A 14,981-nucleotide genomic window follows, 5' to 3' on the forward strand; every position below is an offset into this window, starting at 1 on the left:
TGGCATACCACCCGATCCTCAGCTCATATCTGGAATGCTCCAGGGTTTGTTGGCTACAACACGAATCAGTACAACCTCAACCCAACACAATATGTTGACAGATAACAAACATATACAAATAATCACTCAGACAGAATCATAGGTAGTCCTACAGATCTACCAACTAGCATATCAGAACTAGCATGCATATCTATTCTATAGACAACATATCAACGAATATCAGGTTACCAAACCAATGGGCCGAAATTGGTGCCTTCGACCCGAAAATACAGTGATGAAAACTCACCTCGCACTGCCAAATCATACAGAAAATCCCTGGCTGCTGGCTGATAAATCCTCGAACTATCAAAATCAAAACAACACCTAATCAACATTAGGGTACCAATCCATATCCATAAATCCATTACTAGGGTAAATAACCGCTTTACCCTTCACTTAGTTTGGACCAAGACTTAGGCCCAAACCTAATAATCCACAAGGCCCAAATACCAAAAACCACCCAAGGCCCAATCCATGGCCCGATTTTCCAAATTAGGCCCAAACCCATTGTAGGCCTTCTCAAAATAATTATCAGCCCAAAACCTGATTGCCCAACAGGGCCTAAGACTGCTAGGCCCAAAAGATGGCCCAAACCATAGCCCAACGTGCAAAAACCCACCTGATTCAGTACGCGGGGCGTACTCAGCTGTACACTAAGCATACACACTATTTGGATTGTATGTTGCACGTACAGACTTGTATGCCCAACGTACTCCTCCATTAAGCCAAATTCACCATTACGCTCTTAATGCTTAAGTCTATAATTCCAAATCACAGACTTAAGCCCTAATAAGAGTCTATAACCATAAAGTCACCGACTTGGTGACCTTGTATGCCCCATAAAGAACCAACTTCAAAATATAACTCTCTACGATCAACAAATGGACATAAACTCTTGCATGGATGAATCTAAACCCTAACGGTGATAGCTTTATGCATCTAGAACCTCAGAAACACCGAGAGTGGCAACTCATAGTTCTTGGAGTGGTACCAAACCACTAGATCTCATTCTTGGGGACAAAATGAACCAAAACTCATAGATAATAGATCTAATCCATTAATGAACAAGTTCATAGTTTTTTTACCTCAAACAAGCTGGAGATGAAGTAGAGAATCAGGATCCATAAGCTCTTCCTTGATCCACAACCTTGCACCAAACTCCTTCTTCTTGAATAAGAGCCAAAACACGCCAATATGCATACAATGAGCTTAAAAACACCACCATGGAGGCTAATGTTGGATTTTATTTAAAAACTAGCTTCAAAAACTACAAATAATAGCAAATGGAAGACTTGAGTTTTATAAATAACATAAACATTTTATCACCCACCAAGGATCATCTTGCAAGTAGTAGAGAGATTTAAAGCACAACCATAAAAGGAAGAAGAAGCAACAACCTTTGATGAACTTTGGGTCCTCTAGGGGAGGCTTGGATGTTGAAGAAGATGGATGAACTTTGAGACACCAACAATTGATCAACTTCATAAGAATGCTAGTTCCTTTTGTTATCTCTTAAGCTTAGAGTCAAATACCCAAGTATTTGATCTAAGAGAGCATAAAACAAGTAAGAACTCTTAAGACCTTTGCAAGCCTTCATAAAGCAAAAGTTCACCCACAAGTCCTTAACCCATTAAGCTCTCCATGCACCTAAGCCTACTTGTCTCCCATGCTTTGGCACCCATGCATACTTTTTCTTTATTTTTGTAAGTCCCAAATCTGCTTGTGTATCAATCAGATCCGTTTAATGATGTGGAATCCCAATCAAATGGATGATGCCAGATCAAAATAGAAGAGAAGGAGAAGAAGAACAAGTGAATCTATGATGTATTCAATGAATAGAATGATGCTCCATACACATAGTACACACACTGGTTCTTCTCTCTCTAAAACAGCTTGGATTTCACACACTTAAGCTCTTTACTTCTCTCAGCTGTACACTCCTTATGTTCATTAACCACTCCTCTCCCCTTACACCTATATATATAGGAAACATGGGCCGTACACGGGTTCACGGCCGTGAACGGGTTTATGGCCGTAAACCCGTTTACGGCTGTACACACCAACCTGGCCGTGAACACAGCCGCAAACACATATTACACTTCAAAAAAATACAGTTTTCTAGAAAAGCAAAGTATAATCCATAATTTTAGACCCAACAATCTCCCCCTTGGTTTATAGCTTTCTTTTCTAATTGACCCAACAAACTACCCCTAAAAAGGTAGCTGGTTTTTCTTGTTAATCTTCATTGGGAGCTTGGCTTCAGCTTAATCTTCAAATTCTTCACAACTTCAAGATGAACTTGATGAATCTTCAATGAACGCCTTCATCTTGAGCGGTTGGGCTTTTCTTCAGGATTTGGCTCTGAACGCACATTGGGTGAGGAGGCTTCTTGAAAGATAGCGCTTTCAGCTTGAGAATCTTCAGAGAGAACAATAGAGAAATCTAATCTTCTGGATCACTTCAGCAGGTACAAGATAGCAACAAATTGATTGAGGAGGCTTCAATGCAACTTGTCACATAATCTTCAAGAACAGCTTGACCTTGCTTCTAGGGTTGAAAGATTGAATGTTGAAATACTAATCTTCATTTCTTACTGCTTTGAATGAAAATTCTTCAACACTCGCGGATGAAGTCTTGGCTCAGAAATTCTTGATACAGTCTCCACGAGTCTCATCTACATCTGAATTCACTTTTCAAGACAAACAAAGCTAAAAATAGAAACAAAACTAAAATAAAACTTAGCACACAATATTTTTGGATTTTTCATATTTTTTGAAAAAGAAATAAAACAGAAATAACACTATTTTTGGATTTTTAATTTTCTGATTTTTGAATTTTTTTTTAATTCCCCCCCCCCCCTAAATTTGTGCATAGAGAAAAACTATGAACAAATTTAACAAAAACAAAAATATTTGGGATCAAAGTTGTCAGGCAATCCAATATCGTTTATCTGCACACACCTGCATATTTAGATCTGGTCAATCACCGGTATTGTGATCCACTTAAACACAAAGGATGTTGACAAATTCGACAGTTTATAAGTGACAAGACAGTATGGTCTATATTCTTAAATGAACATTTAGCTGACGACGACCAAGGATATTGTTGTCCACTTAAATTAAGCAGCAAGATCTACAGACAACCTATTAAATGGTTCAATTTTAGATGTACTAGAACATGTTTCCCACTTCCCGATATACCCCGGTAATCAAGAACTTCCAAAGAACTCCTTAATTTAGGTGAGTATTCAATCATTAAGAAAGAAGTCAGATATAGAAGTGCATATGTTGTATCCGTGGTCGGATGTATTCCAGTCACACAGAGGGAACAACATATGACTAACATAGATAGGGGTTTAGAGAGATAGTAGAGTGCATATGCTGTGTCCCAGGTCGGATCTTCCGATCACGCAGAGGGAACAACATATGGCTAACAGATAGAAATAATTTCATAGATATGGAAATGCATAGAGATAGAGTTGCATATGTTGCATTCCAGGTCGGATATTTTCCAATCACGCAAAGGAAGCAACATATGACTGACAGATAGAAAGCAAGAAAATAATTTCCTACAGACCTACTTTATCAGAACCCCCCAGTTGCCCTATCAATACCGGAATTAAGGACAGAGTCAGTACATCGAGGAAGAGTTAAACCATGGTTCTAGATACATATTATTTAGTGTATCCACAGATTCTCATGTATATCTCCATGCTCAACCTATCTGAGCGTCGTATTGTCAGGCTAAATGGATCTATCTAGGTCAAGATTTTTCAAGTCTCTAGATTCCTTAAGTTCATCTACACCTAGTCAAGTCCATTTAAATCTTTCGTGCCTACTAGCGCATTGAACACAGAGTCTAGACAATTCAGCTTTGGTACTTTACACAGATTCAGATTGCCTGTTATCACCAAGTTTATATCACTTCCCAAACAATACCTACTAACGAAAAACTATAAGAAAATAAAAGATTGTCTTCAAAACGAATCAGTTTAAGATGAACTCAGGAGTATAGAGAAGAAAGCGCAAACCGTAAGTCACCGATTGAATTTGCATCCAGAAGGTCTGAGAACAGCACACATAATCTCAGAACAGATCCGAAAATTCTTCACATCGTTAAGCACTAACCCCATGAGTGATCCATTCCTTTCTTCCTTTCCCGCAAAGGACACATATTCTCAAACAAAGTTCTGAATGTTGTACAGTTGAGAGATGCCTCCTATCATGTGCCTGGAACAGCCACTATCAACAAACTGAAGTTTGATGATATGCCTCCATAGCTGCTCCGACACAGAGCGGGATCAGTTGGTCTTTGGAACCCAGTCCATTTTGAAACTGGTTCGACCTTTGTCATCTTTGCAAGGTACTCTCTCCTGACATGTCCTGCTTATCACAAACAGAAGATGAAGAAATATTAGAGTCATTAGAAGATTTGGGAGAGTTAACCTTTGGTACCCATTTGTAGGTGGGTTTAACCCATTTCTTGTTTGATCGGATGGATTCCTTGTCGCTTGCTTTTGAACTTGAAGCCGATCGCCGAGATGACTTTGACCTAACCGGTCTTGACTTCACAGGAGAAATATTTTATTATCAGACACACTCTCTTCAGCTGCTTGCTTTGATTGACTTAAAGATTGATCTGCATGGGAAGTAGAAAAATTAGTATTTTCAACATTAATACTGCCTCCTGCCACAAATCCATATTTAAGAAATGGCTCTCTGTCCATCTCTTCTTCAGTCAAAGGGTTATACTGATAGGTGTGATTAAAAGGAGGAGGCACTTTATCATACACTAAACCCTTTTGCTGGTTATTTTTAAATCTCAAACTATTTTCCATCATTGACGCAACTACTTCACTTGACACATCAAATTTTCTGAAATTAAAATCTGCATTTTCAAACTTATTTTTCAATGTGTCAAGCTTAGCAGTTAACTCAGCAAGTTGTTTAGTCACAAATCTATAATTGGCACACTTATTGCTATATTCTTCTTGTAGTTTTCGGAATTCCTTGGTTTTGGTCTCTAATTGTTCTTTTAGGGGTTTTTGTGCCTTCCTAAGTTGATATCCATTGTACTTTAGGTCCTCATTTTCCCTTTTTAGTAACTCAATTTGTTCACGAAGAAATTTAATAGTAGTTTCACAAGATTGAGAACATGAAACTTCAGTGACCGGGATGTTTGAGGAACTCATTTTTTTAAAAAAATATGCCCTTTAACTAAAAACTCAAAAGTCAACCTTAAAAGTCAAGCTTAAAAAGACAAACTTAAAAAGTCAAACTTAAAAGTCAAACCGAAAAGCTAAAATTGAAAATTTCAAGGTTAAACAAGAAAGTCAAAGTTTAAAGTCAAAGGTCAAACTTGAAAGTCAAAGTCAAATTTTTAAAGTCAAAAGTCAAAAATAAAAGACAAAAATTAGAAAACTAAAAATTTGGGTTGAAAATGGCATTAAAAATAAAAGAAATTGATTTTTGGGTTAAAAGTGTTAAAAATGCGAAATTGGTCGAAATGAAGAAGCCCTTTTAAATTAGATTCGGGAGTAATGGAACATGAGGCAAGCTGGTTCACTTGGAAAGGCGGAGGGTTGAGTAGGGAGGAGACTCAGGTTCGATTCCTGGCACCTCCAAAAATCCACCCCTTTTTTTAATAGAAGCACGCCTGCGATGCCAGGACTCCTCCTGCAAATGCGAGATGCTGAGCTTGGCCGAGAACAAAACCGTAAACGTGCGAGACCGATCCGCAAACTTCCTAGCCGTACACCGAGGACCGCAAACCGAGGCCGTAAACTCCGAGGCCGTAAACCGAGGACCATACATGTGACCGAACACGCCTGAACGAACACGTGCCTTTGGACCGTAAACTCGCGAGACCTCGGACCGTAAACCCTCTGAGCGCAAATCGTTTCCGGCCGTAAACGCTTTGGAAACCCTAGCTGCTGGCCGTACACGCCGCCACCCCCTCGCTGGTTACAACCAAAAACATCGTTTTTTCGACTTTGTAGCTACAAAACTCGATCAAAAACCCCTTTTTATCAAAAACACGAAGAACAAACCCTCCTTATTTTGCCAAGATCTATCCAAAAACGTGAAAATCCTTCAAAAATAAGATCAAATAAGCTCCAGATCTGACAAAATTGATTGATACAATCCAAGCTCTGATACCACTTGTAAGTCCCAAATCTGCTTGTGTATCAATCAGATCCGTTTGATGGTGCGGAATCCCAATCAAACGGATGATGCCAGATCAAAATATAAGAGAAGGAGAAGAAGAACAAGTGAATCTATGATGTATTCAATGAATAGAATGATGCTCCATACACATAGTACACACACACGAGTTCTTCTCTCTCTAAAACACCTTGGATTTCACACACTTAAGTTCCTTACTTCTCTCAGCTGTACACTCCTTATTTTCATTAACCACTGCTCACCCCTTACACCTATATATATAGGAAACATGGGTCGTACACGGGTTCACGGCCGTGAACGGGTTTACGACCGTAAACCCGTTTACGGCCGTACACACCAACCTGGCCGTGAACACAGCCGCAAACACATATTACACTTCATAAAAATACAGTTTTCTGGAAAAGCAAAGTATAAAACCATAATTTTAGACCCAACAATTTTAATCAAAGACCATGACTTCTTACCCTAGTAAGAAGCCACCGTTTTGACTAAAAGAATAAAGAAGGAGTTTATATTTTATAAACCCAAGTTTTATAAAATATAAACTTTGTCTTTAGGTAAAAGACAAAAGTATTCAACTAGTCCAAAAAGTTATGCATGACTTATTAATTCTTACCTTATGAAATAATGTGTTACTTGTATTGTAAAATAATTATTTCCATGAAATAAATATTTTCGCAATTTATTATTATAAGAGTTTATGAATATTTATTAAAATCAATTTCTAATAAATAATCAATTGCATCAAGTTGTTGTTAGTGTGACCCTTAGTCTCATATGTTATTTAGCAATATCATTTTAATATGACTCTTGAGCATAATTGATATTTCAATCTCCCACTTGCGCACTACTCATATCAAATTGATATAGACAGTGGTGAACGTCTAGCAACATTTTACTACCCCCAACAACCTACGACTTTATGCCATTCCATCAACGCCCAATTCCCCAGAAGCACAAGGCTACAATTGGTGTGTAAGGTAAGTTTATTGGTTATTCCTTTGCTACACACATCATGTTGAACATGAGATATAGATCGCAGTCAATTTCATATAAGTGTTCAACTTTAGATCAGGCCTTAGATGTCTAACAATCAACGAATAACAGGAACAAATCCCATCTTGACTACATATGCCTCTTGCATGGTTCACATCATACCTGATAATTGCTTTTATAACTGCATGTTTAAAGAACAACATTTTACTACATCAAAGCATAACATTCTCCACACTCAAGTCCCATATATGTATCTCAGGTGTTAAGTATATACATATATTACCTTTATCAAGTATCATTCATGACATCGATCCACAAAATGATCTTGAACGGGTCAGTCCAATACTTGCTCTCTAGCAAGTACATATGAAACTAGTTACAACACTTTGTCAACCATTCCAATTCATATTAGTCTTACTTTATTATTGTTCCCACAATAATAACTGACTCTGGATTTTAGAGTGAATAAATTTACTCATGGATTAAACATATTAATAAAGAACACAACAAATATTTAATGAAAAGATCATATGCCATATATATCATAGTCATTACAATAGATGATGTTACAATGTTTTAATATTCAATACTAATACATAGATCAAAGCCAATCACTAGAATAGCAAAGTCTTATTCCTCGATCATGACCTTGAAACTTGACTTGAGGAAGGGGCTTCGTGAAAGGTTCCGCCAAATTTTGATCAGCGTGAACTTTGCGAATACTAATTTCACCTTCTTCAACTTTATATCGAATGAAGGTGAATCTTTGGCTAATATGCCTGGTCTTTGTAACAACCCGACTCTCAGGTACAAACTTTTCAGTCTTATATTTCCATTTGAAAGGTCGAATCGACGAGTTGGATGCCCTGACTCGTCGAGTAGGCACGGTTTTGGACGCGGGTTTTAAGTGACCAACTCGACGAGTTGGATCTGGAGGATGAAACCCTAATTTCTGGGGTTTTGCACCCTATTTAAAGGGTCATTAGCCTCCCTTACAGCCTCCTTTGAGTCCAGAAACCCTAAATCGCATTTTCTCTCCATATTTGTGTATTTTAAGCTTGGAAGGTGGATCTTGGTGAAAGGAGCTTGAAGATCAAGAAGTTTTGAGCAAGGAACAATTGAGGATCTGAACTCTACTCCATTTTAGCATCGCTTGAAGGTAACAAGTCGTTACCTTGCGCTTCCTTCTATCTAGATCTCTTTATGTTAAAGATTAGGGCCATTTTAGCTTGTTTGGTGTTTTATTTCGGGTATTGAGCATGATCTGAAGTTTCAACTTCAGATCTAGACTCATCTTGGTTCTTATAGTCATAAAGTTTCAGCCTTTAGCAAGATAATGCCTTAACCTCACTTAGAACCTCTTCTCTAGCTTGATTTTGGCCATTAACACCTTGCATGTACGTAAAGTTTGCAACTTTACGTAGGAAGTCTGCTCTAGGAACTCAGATCTGCAATATGGAGCTTGGGGGTGGCTTATAAGCATCTGTATGGAGAAAGGACTGAAGAGACTCGACGAGTTGCATGGCCAACTCGGCGAGTCCGATGAAGATTAGCCTTGAAGGTTTATGCATGAACTCGGCGAGTCAGTAGGATGACTCGGCGACCCAGTTAGGGTTTCCACGACTTTGAACATGCATAGACTCGATGAGTTAGTAGTAAACTCGGCGAGTCAGTGAGGGTTTTATGACCTTCTGAACCCTTAAGGAACTCAATGAGTTGCTAGCTGCACTCGATGAGTTGGGTCAACATGGACTGTTGACTTTGATCGCTGACTTTGACTTTGACCAAGGGTTGACCAGTTGACTTCTGGGGGGTATTTTGGTAACTTGGGAATTTATGGGAATGGGCTTATGGTAAATATAGGTGGTGGAGTTTGTGGTTGTGGTTCGAGAGTTTGAGCTTATCACGTCAGTTCGACAGTTGTGAGGTGAGTTTCCTCACTATGCTCAAGGGTCTAAGGCACCAAGGCCGACCCTTTTGATTGTTACTCTGATATGTTATGCTAGTATGAGCTGTTAGATTAGCATCCTGGTTGATAGGATGGTATTATGTTGCTATGATCTATAGATCAGTATCCTGGTAGATAGGATGATGTTATGCTAGTATGATCGGTTAGATCGGTTTGTATGTCTTTAGACTGTTATGTGATTATCTGATATATGTGTACATGTTTGATTGGTGGTTGAGGCTTATCTGCTTTGTGCGAAAGCCAACAAACCTGGAAATTCCAACCCGATGGTTGTGGGTCGTGAGTATTCCATCCCGAGGATGATTGGACTCGTAGTATGAGGGCATTCCAACCCGATGGTTGTGGGCTTGGAGTATTCCATCCCGAGGATGACTGGACATATAGTATGATTAGCATTCCAACCCGATGGTTGAGGGTCTGGGGTATTCTAACCCGATGGCTGATTGGACCCATAGTATGTTGTTTGTGTTATATGTATCTTGATGTGTGTATGGGTATTTTGGGGGAACTCACTAAGCTTCGGGCGTACAGTTGTTGATTTTGTTTCAGGTACTTCTGATGATCGCGGGAAGGCGAATGCATGATCGTACACCTCCTGTTGTTTATGATTTGATTCTGGGATATTTTGACACTGAACTATTTTGGAAACAACTTTTGTAATAATCAATGGTTTTGGAATATTTTTAAAAGTTTAAATTTGGCATGATTTTTATGGATGTTATAGTTTTCTTGTGTGATCTGGGTTCTTTTTCCAAAGCAATAGCACCCTCATTGTCACAGAAAACATCTAGGGGGTCCTGAATGGTAGGGACTATCCCTAGATCTCCAATGAATTTCTTCATCCAAGCAGCCTCTTGTGCAGCTTCAGAAGCAACAATGTATTCTGACTCTATAGTGGATTGTGCAACAACACTTTGCTTGGAACTTTTCCAAGATACCGCACCCCCATTAATAATGAACACATATCCTGATTGCGATTTGCAATCATCTCGATCAGTTGTGAAGGAAACATCAGTGTAGCACTTTACACTTGAGCTTTCTTCCACGCCTCCATAGACAAGGAACATATCCTTAGTCCTTCATAAGTACTTGAGAATGTTCTTCATAGTTGTCCAATGACTTTCCCCTGGATTTTGTTGGAATTTTCTTACCATGCTCATAGCATAAGCAAGATCAGGTGTACATCCCAAATTTCATGACCAAAAATTTCATTTTTAATATAATAATTATAAAACCATTTGTCTGGAAACAACCATAGTATCAACTCATATCAAAACCAAAGTATCAATAGTCAAAACATGTCATGATAAAACAACATCAGAGTATCACTCCCAAAGATCTCGTGTTCGGAAAATGTAGTGTGATGCGCTGCGATCATGCCGGCTCCTTTCCCTTCGAAGAGGAAGTACCTGAAACCAAAACTGAAAATCGTAAGCACAAAGCTTAGTGAGTTCCCCCATCATACTACATACCATACAATAACATATTGCCTAGCATATCTGGGTGTTGGCCTACCCTTTCGGTCTCTTTCAACCGGTAACTTCCTAGCATATCAGGGTGTTGGCCTACCCCATCGGTCTCTTTCAACCGGTAACTGCCTAGCATATCTGGGTGTTGGCCTACCCCTTCGGTCTCTTTCAACCGGTAACTGCCAAGCATATCTGGGTACTGGCCTACCCCTTCGGTCTCTTTCGACCGGTAACGGGGACTATTTCACACCCTATCACTACCATATATCATCCTAGTACATAAACACATAAGTCACATACTGCCTAGCATATCTGGGTGATGGCCTACCCCTTCGATCCTTTCGACCGGTAACGGGGTCTATTCCACCCCTCCTACCACTATCACATAATAACATAGCATACTAGCATATAAAGCATAACAGATAGTGGCATACCAGGCAATTATCACAAAGACAATCATCTCAACTGTAATCAACTACTAGTGGGCCGGCATTGTTGTCTTCGACCCACTCCTACTGGAAGGTAACTCACCTTGAATAGCGAAAAGTAGCTGAAATCCTCGACTACGACAATCAACCCCAACTCTAGCTTCTATACATAAAAGATTTCCTTAATTACCCTTTTATACTCATGACCCCTTAAGGGTCCACTTTGGTCAAGGTCAAAGTCAAAGTCAACACCCTGGTCAAAGTCAACATTCTGGGTTAACTCAACTCGCCAAGTTGGTCCATCAACTCGCAGAGTTCCATAGATCATAAAACCCTGAAATTGCGGTCCAACTCGTCGAGTTCTTTCACGAACTCGTCAAGTTCCTCCTATCACATAATTAGGACTTTTCCAACCCAGCTCTTTGAGTCCGTCCTTGAACACGTCGAGTCCTTCCTTTTACAGAATCGGGACATTTCAACCCAACTCACCGAGTTCCTCTATGAACTCGTCGAGTTCTTCAGTCTGCTAAAATTTCTTAATGTATTAAGCCATTATTCTTGGAGTCTAAGCCCCATATTCCAGTTCTGGGCCGAATACACCTCTAGGAGGGTAATGTTTCCGACTTTACACATTAAGACCCATCCTAGAAGAAATGAGCCCTAACCCTAACTCAAAATCGCTTAGTTCCAACTTCAACAACCATTAAAACTTCAAGATAAGCCAAGGGGTCATAGATCTGGACTCTAAGGACAATTTGGCCACGTAAAGTTCCTATCTTTACTTGCATGCATAGCCTACTTGGCTCAAAAGGCCAAAAAGATGATCCATAAGTTGCATGGGACTTCCATGGCCATAAAGTTGGCACCTTTATGCCATGAAGTCCCCTAAAGGCCCTAGATCTGAAGGGTTTTCCCGTAAAGGACGTCCAAGTCCCAAACGCTAACATTCTTGGACCAAAATATGGAGAAAACATCCTAAATCTAGATCTAATCATACTATAGGAAAGATAGGAGCTATATACCTCTAATGAACCAAAAATGAAGCTAACCTTTGGGTCTACTCTTCTCCAACATGTCCTTGTTCCTTCTTCAAGTGTCTTCTTCTTCAAAACCATAAAAGAAAGCATAAAAATGGATCAAAACTCTCAAAAGTGAATTAGGGTTTCGTGGCTAGGGTTTGGGACAATGGAGGCTGTGAATGAGGCCAACTTATGGGGGTTAAGGTGTTTAAATAGGGTGCAAAACCCCGAAAATTAGGGTTTCATTCTGTCAGTCCTACTCATCAAGTTGAGGCTCCTCAACTCGTCGAGTAGACTTCACATCCCGCGTCCAGGTCCATCTCTACTCGACAAGTTTTGGGGCCTCCAACTCGTCGAGTTTCTATACGAAAATGAATAATTTAAAAATTAAATACATACTAGGAACCGGGTGTTACATCAGGTCTTGTACAGTTCATGGCGTACATGATGAATCCAATTGCAGAATCATGTAGAACATCCTTCATCTTATCTAGCTCAGCCTTTGTGCTAGGACAATGAGACGAACTTAGTACAGTGCCATGTGCCATAGGTAAAAATCCTCTCTTAGAGTTTTCCATATTCAACCGTTTCAATACTTTCTCAATATATGTACCTTGGCTTAGACCTATTAATCGTTTTGATCTATCTCTATAGATTTTGATTCCAAGAATGTATTGTGCCTCACCTAGGTCCTTCATTGAAAAGCACTTTCCAAGCCAAGTCTTTACACCTTGTAAAGTTGGAATGTGATTTCCCATGATTAATATGCCATCCACGTATAGGACCAAGAATGTCACCGAGCTCCCACTAGTTTTCATGTAAACACAAGATTCATCTTCATTTCTAATAAACCACACTTTGTGATTTCATCATTAAAACGATGATTCCAGTTACGAGATGCTTATTTTAACCCATAAATGCATCTCTCGAGCTTACACACTTTATTAGGATGCTTTTGGTCGACAAAACCTTCGGGTTGAACCATATAGACATCTTCTTACAAGTGCCCATTTAGAAAAGCGGTTTTGACCTTCAGTTTTCATATTTCATAGTCATAATATGCAACTATGGCAAGTAGTATCCTAATAGATTTAATCATATCGACTGCTGAAAAGGTTTCATCATAATCAACCCCATGAGTTTGAGTGAATCCTTTAGCAACAAGTCTTTCTTTGAATGTGTGTAAATTGCCATCCATGTCAGTCTTCTTCTTGAAGACCCACTTACTTCCTATAGTCTTGCTATTGGGAGGAAGTTCAACCAAATCCCAGACTTGATTTTCTCTCATGGATTGCATCTCTGCGGTCATGGGTTCAAGCCATTTGTTAGATCCGTGATCTAACATTGCATATCGGTAGTTGATGGGATCATCAGCATTCATCATCATGAATCACTCGTCAATGAGTAATCCATATCTCCCAGGTTCATGACGAGTTCTACCGGATCTGTGAACGCCTTGTGTTTCAACAGGTTGAAGGATAATGATCTCTTCATCTTCAGCAACCTCTTGTTTAGTACTAGTTCCAACTAAAGCTGCATTGGGTTGAGGTTCTTGATCTTCTTCAAGTTCCACGCGCCTCCCACTTGCCTTATCCATTAGAAACTTGCTTTCTAAGAATTCAGATCTTTGTGAGATAAAGATCTTATTCTCACTAGGAATGTAGAAGTAATATCCTAAACAATCTTTAGGATATCCTACAAAGATGCATTTGGTAGATCTAGGATCAAGTTTGATTGAAGTCGCCTGTCTAACATAAGCTTCATAACCCTAAACTTTCAAATAAGATATGGATGGAGCTTTTCCATACCACATCTCATAAGGTGTTTTCTCTACCTTTTTAGTTGGTGCCATATTCAAGATACAGACTGCAGTGACTAAAGCATAACTCCAAAATGATAAAGGAAGAGTACTTCGACTCATCATAGATCGAACGATATCAAGTAAGGTCTGATTTCTCCTCTCAGAAACACCATTAAGTTGTGGTAATCTAGGTGGAGTGAGTTGTGAGATAATCCCACGACTCCTTAGATGGTCTTGGAACTCTTGGCTCAAGTACTCGCCTCCTCTATCCGAATGAAGGATTTTGATTGTTTTTTTGAGTTGATTTTCAACTTCACTTTGAAACAATTTAAACTTTTCAAATGCTTCATGTTTATGTTTCATCAAATACACATAACTAAAATGACTAAAGTCGTCAGTGAAGATGATATAATATCTATCACCATATCTAGACATTGTCTTGAAGGGTCCACATACATCAGTGTGTATGATGCCTAACAAAACACTTGCCCTTTCATTTGTTCCAAAGAAAGGGGATTTTTTCATCTTTCCACATAAACAAGATTCACATATGTCAAATGACTCAATGTCATTTGCCCCCAAAAGTCCACTCTTTTGGAGTTGAGATATGCACTTCTTGTTTATGTGTCTAAGGCGACAATGCCATAGATATGTTTGGTTCAAATCTTGTTTGAGCCTTTTGGTGTTAACATGATAAAGGGACTTATTTTTTGAGGTGTCATCTAGGTTTAATTCATAAATTCCATTTATTAGTCTAGCCTCAAAATAGAATATTCCATCCAAGAAGGAATGAATATTATCATCAACAAATTGAAAATTAAAACCAGATTTACTTACACGGGAAACTGATATAATATTTATAGTAATATAGGTAATCAAACACACATTGTTTAATGTTAAGTACAAACCAGATGGTAATTGTAAATCAAAATGTCCTATTGCTTGGACTTCAACCCGTGCTCCATTGCCCACATGCAATACCATTTCATCGGTCTTCAGTTCCCTACTCTTTCTGAACCCCTGCAACGAGTTACAAATATGAGTTCCACAACCAGTATCAAATACCCAAGTGTTA

This window comes from Lactuca virosa, chromosome 5, assembly GCF_052849685.1.
Source record: "Lactuca virosa cultivar CGN04683 chromosome 5, Lactuca_virosa_CGN04683_v6, whole genome shotgun sequence".
NCBI classification, from domain to species: Eukaryota; Viridiplantae; Streptophyta; class Magnoliopsida; order Asterales; family Asteraceae; genus Lactuca; species Lactuca virosa.